The sequence below is a fragment of the Scyliorhinus canicula genome, chromosome 10, assembly GCF_902713615.1.
Source record: "Scyliorhinus canicula chromosome 10, sScyCan1.1, whole genome shotgun sequence".
In the NCBI taxonomy this organism is placed as follows: domain Eukaryota; kingdom Metazoa; phylum Chordata; class Chondrichthyes; order Carcharhiniformes; family Scyliorhinidae; genus Scyliorhinus; species Scyliorhinus canicula.
The window spans coordinates 53765900-53772431 of record NC_052155.1 but is presented as its reverse complement, the minus strand read 5'-3'; the positions used below and the strand labels follow the sequence as shown (position 1 = coordinate 53772431).

Here is a 6532-nt window from a genome sequence, read left to right as displayed (position 1 = left end):
GGGGCGCATGCGGTCGGGAACGGGCCCCAGAAGTCCGTTTTGGACTACATAGCTGAGGATGGCTAGGCGGGTCGTGCGGAACACACACTTCTCCTTGTTGTACGTAAGGTTGAGGAGAGTGGCGGTGCGGAGGAATTTAGCGAGGTTGGCGTCATGGTCCTGCTGGTCATGGCCACAGATGTGACACTGTCTAGGTACGGAAATGTGGCCCGCAGACCGTACCGGTCGACCATTCGGACCATCTCTCTTTGGAAGACCGAGACCCCGTTAGTGACGCCGAAGGGGACCCTAAGAAATTGATAGAGCCGTCCGTCCACCTCGAAGGCAGTGTATGGACGGTCCGATTTACGAATGGGGAGCTGGTGGTAAGCGGATTTCAGGTCAATTGTCGAGAAGACCTGGTACTGCGCAATCTGGTTGACCATCTCAGTTATGCATGGGAGGGGGTACGCATCGAGCTGCGTGCACCAATTGATGGTCTGGCTGTAGTCCATGACCATTTTGTGTTTCTCCCCCAGTTTTTACTACTGCCACTTGAGCTCTCCAGGGGCTATTGCTGGCCTCGATGATACCCTCCCGAAGCAGCCGCTGGACTTCGGACCTGATGAAGGTCTTGTCCTGGGTGTTGTACCGTCTGCTCCTGGTGACGACGGGTTTGCAATCCACAGTTAGATTGGCAAAGAGGGAGGGGGTGGTCAACCTTGATGGTCGTGAGGCCGCAAACGGTGAGTGGAGGTGGGGACTGCCGAATTTGAGGGTGAGGCTCTGGAGATTGCACTGAAAATCCAGGCCCAGCAATAGTGCAGCGCAGAGGTTGGGGAGGACGTAGAGGCAGATACCGCTGAATTCTACGCCCTGGACAGTGAGATTGACCATGCAGAACCCTTGGATCGGGACAGAGTGGGATCCGGAGGCCAGGGAGATCGGTTGGTTGGCGGGGTGGACCGCGAGGGAGCAGCGCCTTATCGTATCCGGGTGTATGAAGCTTTCAGTGCTCCCTGAGTCCAGCAGGGAAGAGGTCACGTGGTCGTTTATTTTCACCACCGTCGAAGCGGTGACCAGGCTGCGAGGACGGGACTGGTCCAGTGTCATTGAGGTGAGCTGCGGGTAGTCGTCCGAGGTTCCAGATGGAGAGCGTCAGCGACCCAGATCTGGCGTTCCAGTCCCGTGGGGGAGACAAGATGGCGGCGTCCGCAGGTCCTGTAGGGAACAAAATGGTGGCGTCCATGGAGCTCACGTTACGGGGGCGGGGCAATATGGCGGCGACCATGGGCCGCACGTGGAGTGAGGGGGGGATGGCGGCGACCACTGGCCGCACCTGGCCCTGGGAGGAGAAGATGGCGGCGCCCATTGTGCGTTCGGCAGGGGGGGAGGGGGCGTTTGCAGCCGCGATCGCGGTGACTGCACGGGCCTGGCACACAGCTGCAAAGTGGCTCTATTAACTGCAGGACTTGCAAGTGGTGGCACGGGCCGGGCAGCGTTGGTGGGGATGCTTCTGCTGACTGCAGAAGTAGCAGCGGGGACCCCCGGGGTGTGCGGATTGGCGGGCGGCGCAGGCATATTGAGTCGGCAGGGCCCCAGCCGGTGGGGGTCGTTTGCGGGGTCCAGGAGTGGTAGGACGGGTGGGCCGTACGGCGAGCGGGGTAGGTCTGGACATTTCGAGATGCGACCGTCATGGAGAATGCAAAAGTTTTCGTCTATGTTAGCTTGAGTGTGGCCCCTCCCAGCAGTCGTTGTCGGATGGGGTCCGACGCAATCCCCGTTACGAACGCGTCACGCATGAGGAGATTGGAATGTTCAGTGGCCGTAATGGACTGACAGTCACAGTCCCGGATGAGTGGGATTGGGGCCCGCCAGAAGTCTTCAATGGACTCACCAGGGAGTTGAGAGCGAGTGGCGAGTACGTGCCTGGTGAAGAGCGTGTTCGCTTTCTGTGCGTAGTTCTCTTTTAGGAGTGCCATCGCTTCCGCGTAACTCGGGGTGTCCTGTATCAACGGGAACACGTTGGAGCTCAGCCTGGAGAGAAAACCTGAATCTTCTGAGCTTCCGTCGGCGCGGGGGTCGCAGCGTGGATGTAGGCCTCAAAGCAAGCTAGCCAGTGATTAAAGTCCTTTCTGGCGTTGGGCGAATGCGGATCCAGCTGCAGGCGATCTGGTTTGATTCTGATATCCACCTCTTAGTAAATCTAACTGTAATAAATTGATGCACGATCAATTGCACGAAAGACTCAGATTGGTACAACTGTGGCTTTATTACAGTCAGATGCGTGGCCTCCTACTGCAACTGGCGAAATGGCTGATCAGAAGGAGGACACACATATTTATACGGCTCCTTGTGGGCAGAGCTAGCCGGCAGGGGCTACCGGCGAACCTGTAGTGCAGGTCCTACCTTACATCCCCTAATACAGGTGCACACAGTGGTTCACCACAGGTTTTAAGTCTCCTTTCCCAGCATACTGGCAAATGTCCAAACAATCAAAAGCAAGTTGGACGAGCTTAACGCAGACTTATCAGGGGGAAGTGAGAGATTGCTGCGTGCTCTGTTTTATGGAGACATGGCTCAACCCTGCCTCTCTGGACTGTGCCATGCAATCTGAAGGCTTCTCAATACACCAGATGGACCGCACGGCAAAGGTTGGAGGGATTTGCCTCCTCATCAATTAATCCTGGTGCTCTCCGTAGCAACCCTGGCGACCTACTACTCGCTGGACCTGAATACCATACAATCCATGTGAGTTCACTTCAGCCATTATCACAGCGGTCTACATCCCACCCCAGGTGGAAGCGAAGAAGGCGCTTGATGAAGTGTACATCTCTATCAACAACCGTGAAACGGAATAACCAGAGGCCTTGTTCATCGTGCCTGGGACTTCAACCAGGCCAACTTCAAGAGAGTACTGCCAAAATTCTCCCAACACATCTCGTGTCCCACCAGGGGCGCCAACACTCTCGACCTCTGCTACAATAAAATCAAGGGCACCTACCAATCCATCCCCCTACCACACTTCAGAAAATTGGACAAGACAGTGCTCCTTCTCCCAGCATACAAGGAGAAACTTAAACGGGAGAATCTGGCTAAGAATGTCGTGCAGTGCTGGAAACAGAAAGGGGTGGAATTCTCTGATAATGGGGCTATGTACCCACGCCTGCGAGAAAACGGGCGTGAATCACTCTGGACTGAACTGGAAAAATTCCAGAGTGATTCTCCGTTTTGAAGGGGGTTATCAGGGCCCCGGAGCGCTCCTCGCAGCTCTGTCTGCTGATACGGGGCCCTGCACTTCCGGCTGCAGGTCCACACATGCACGCGGCTGCTGCCTATGGCGGCGGCCAAGTGCAACATGGCGGACCCACACAGCGGGTCGGCCCCGGCAAAATAGGCCCATACCCCAGATTGCGCCCGCCGATTGGTGGACCCCGATCGTGAGCCTGGACGTCCTCGAGGACCCCCCCTCCCTGGTGATGGATTCCCCCCCATCAGGGCGGCCGCGGACTGTGTCTGCAGCTGCCACTCTGAGTGCCCACCAGGTGTAACCATGAGTGAACCATGCCGGCGGGAACTCGGCCAGTTGTTGGTGGAGAATTGGCGCGGGAAGGCGTCGAACCCGATCCAGGTTTGATGCCCCATTCTCCACCCCCACGCCGAGCGCGATTGCGGCGCGGAGGCTCGGAGAATCCCGGCCAACAGCTCCTATGTGACTGCTTGGAATTAGTAGACTGGTCCATATTTAAGAACTCAGCGACCAACCTAAACGAGTATGCCACCACCGTCACAGACTTCATCAGCAAATGTGTGGACGACTGTGTGCCAAAGAAAGCAGTATGTACATTCCCCAACCAGAAACATTGGCTTAATCGAAAGATTGACTGCCTACTGAAGGACAGGTCTGACGCATTTAAGTCAGGCGACTCTGACCTATGCAAGAAATCCAGGTACGACCTCCACAAAGTCATCAAGGATGCCAAGTGATAATATCAGATGAAGCTAGAGTCATGGACTCTCGTCGGTTGTGGCAAGGCTTAAACACCATAACAGGCTACAAAGGGAAGCTGAGTAGAATCTCCGGCAGCAGCCGGGTAGAATCTCCCTCTGCAACTGGATCCTCGACTTTCTGACCCACAGACCACAATCTGTTAGGATAAACAACACCTCTTCCATGCTAGACCTCGATACCAGGGCCCCGCAAGGCTGCGTACCTAGCCCCCTACTATATTCCTTATATACACACGACTGCGTGGCAAAATTTGGCTCCGGCTCCACCTACAAGTTTGCTGATGACACGACCATAGTGGGTCGGATCTTGAACAACAATGAGTCAGAATACAGGAGGGAGATAGAGAACCTAGTGGTGTGGTGTAATGCCAACAATCTCTCCCTCAATATCAGCAAAACTAAAGAGCTGGTCATTGACTTCAAGAAGCAAAGTACTGGACACACCCCTGTCAGCAACAATGGTGCCGAGGTGGAGATGGTTGACAGCTTCAAATTCCTAGGGGTGCTCATCACCAACAATCTATCCTGGTTCACCCTCGTCGACGCTATGACCAAGAAAGCACAACTGCATAGATACTTTCTCAGGAAATTTGGCATATCCACATTGACTCTTACCAATTTTTACAGATGCACCATAGAAAGTATCCAATCTGGCTGCAACAGAGCCTGGCAACTGCTCGGCCCAAGACCGTAAGAAACTAGAGAGTCGTGAACACAGCCCAGCCCATCACGCAAAAACGCCTTCCATCCATTGACTCCATCTACACCTCCCGCTGCCCTAGGAAAGCAGGCAGCATAATCCAAGACCCCACCCGCCCGGCCTATTCACTCTTCCAACTTCTTCCATCGGGCAGGAGATACAAAAGTCTGCGAAAATGCACTATCAGATTCAAAAACAGCTTCTTCCCGTTGTTACCAGACTCCTAAATGACCCTCTTATGGACTGATCTGATTCTTTACACATCTTCACTACTGAGCAGTATTGCACTCACCTGATGCCTGTGTCTGTGTTCACCTGAGGAAGGAGCTGTGCTCCGAAAGCTAATGATTCAAAACAAACCTGTTGGACTTTAACCTGGTGTTGTAAGACTTCTTACTGTGCCCACCCCAGTCCAACCTGGCATCTCCATATTGTGTCTATGTATTTACATTGTGTATTTATGTATGCCTTATGTTTTTTTTCATGTATGGAATGATCTGCCTGGACTGTAAGCAGAACAATACTTTTCACTGTACCTTAGTACACGTGACAATTAGCAAATACCATAGTTAGGGATCCTCTCGGAAGGAACAATCACAATATGGTGGAATTTAAAATACAGATGGAGGGTGAGAAAGTAAAATCAAATACTAGTGTTTTGTGTTTAAACAAAGGAGATTACAAGGGGATGAGAGAAGAACTAGCTAAGGTAGACTGGGAGCTAAGACTTTGTGGTGGAACAGTTGGGGAACAGTGGAGAACCTTCCAAGCGATTTTTCACAGTGCTCAGCAAAGGTTTATACCAACAAAAAGTAAGGACGGTAGAAAGAGGGAAAATCGATCGTGGATATCTAAGGAAATAAGGGAGAGTATCAAATTGAAGGAAAAAGCATATAAAGTGGCAAAGATTGCTGGGAGATTCGAGGACTGGGAAATCTTTAGGGGGCAACAGAAAGCTACTAAAAAAGCTATAAAGAAGAGTAAGATAGAGTATGAGGCAGGTTGGGGGAATTAGCTCAAATGGTAGAGCGCTCGCTTAGCATGTGAGAGGTAGTGGGATCGATACCCACATTCTCCACTTCATTCATTTATCTCAAGAGGGTTGGAATATAAAAGCAGCGATGTGCTACTGAGCCTTTATAAGGCTCTGGTTAGGCCCCATTTGGAGTACTGTGTCCAGTTTTGGGCCCCACATCTCAGGAAGGACATACTGGCACTGGAGCGTGTCCAGCGGAGATTCACACGGATGATCCCTGGAATGGCGGGTCTAACATATGATGAACGGCTGAGGATCCTGGGATTGTATTCATTGGAGTTTAGAAGGTTAAGGGGAGATCTAATAGAAACTTACAAGATAATACATGGCTTAGAAAGGGTGGACGCAAAGAAACTGTTTCCGTTAGGCGAGGAGACGAGGACCCGTGGGCACAGCCTTAGAATTAGAGGGGGTAAATTCAGAACAGAAATGCGGAGACATTTCTTCAGCCAGAGAGTGGTGGGCCTGTGGAATTCATTGCCGGGGAGTGCAGCGGAGGCCGGGACGCTAAATGGCTTCAAGGCAGAGATAGATAAATTCTTGATGTCGCGAGAAATTAAGGGCTACGGGGAGAATGCTGGTAGATGGAGTTGAAATGCCCATCAGCCATGATTGAATGGCGGAGTGGACTCGATGGGCCGAATGGCCTTACTTCCACTCCTATGTCTTATGGTCTTATGAGAGTAAACTTGCTCAGAATATAAAAACAGACAGTAAAAGTTTTTACAAATATATAAAACAAAAAAGAGTGGCTAAGGTAAACATTGGTCCTTTAGAGGATGAGAAGGGAGTTTTAATAATGGGAA

The 6532-nt window shown here is 52.1% G+C and overlaps 1 non-coding gene across 1 annotated transcript; it reads left to right on the top strand.

Annotated features, from left to right (window-relative positions):
• Window positions 1-5695: 5695 nt before the first annotated feature.
• trnaa-agc lies at window positions 5696-5768 on the top strand. Its single transcript has one exon. It is a non-coding gene; the product is annotated as a tRNA-Ala (tRNA).
• The last annotated feature ends 764 nt before the right edge of the window (window positions 5769-6532 follow it).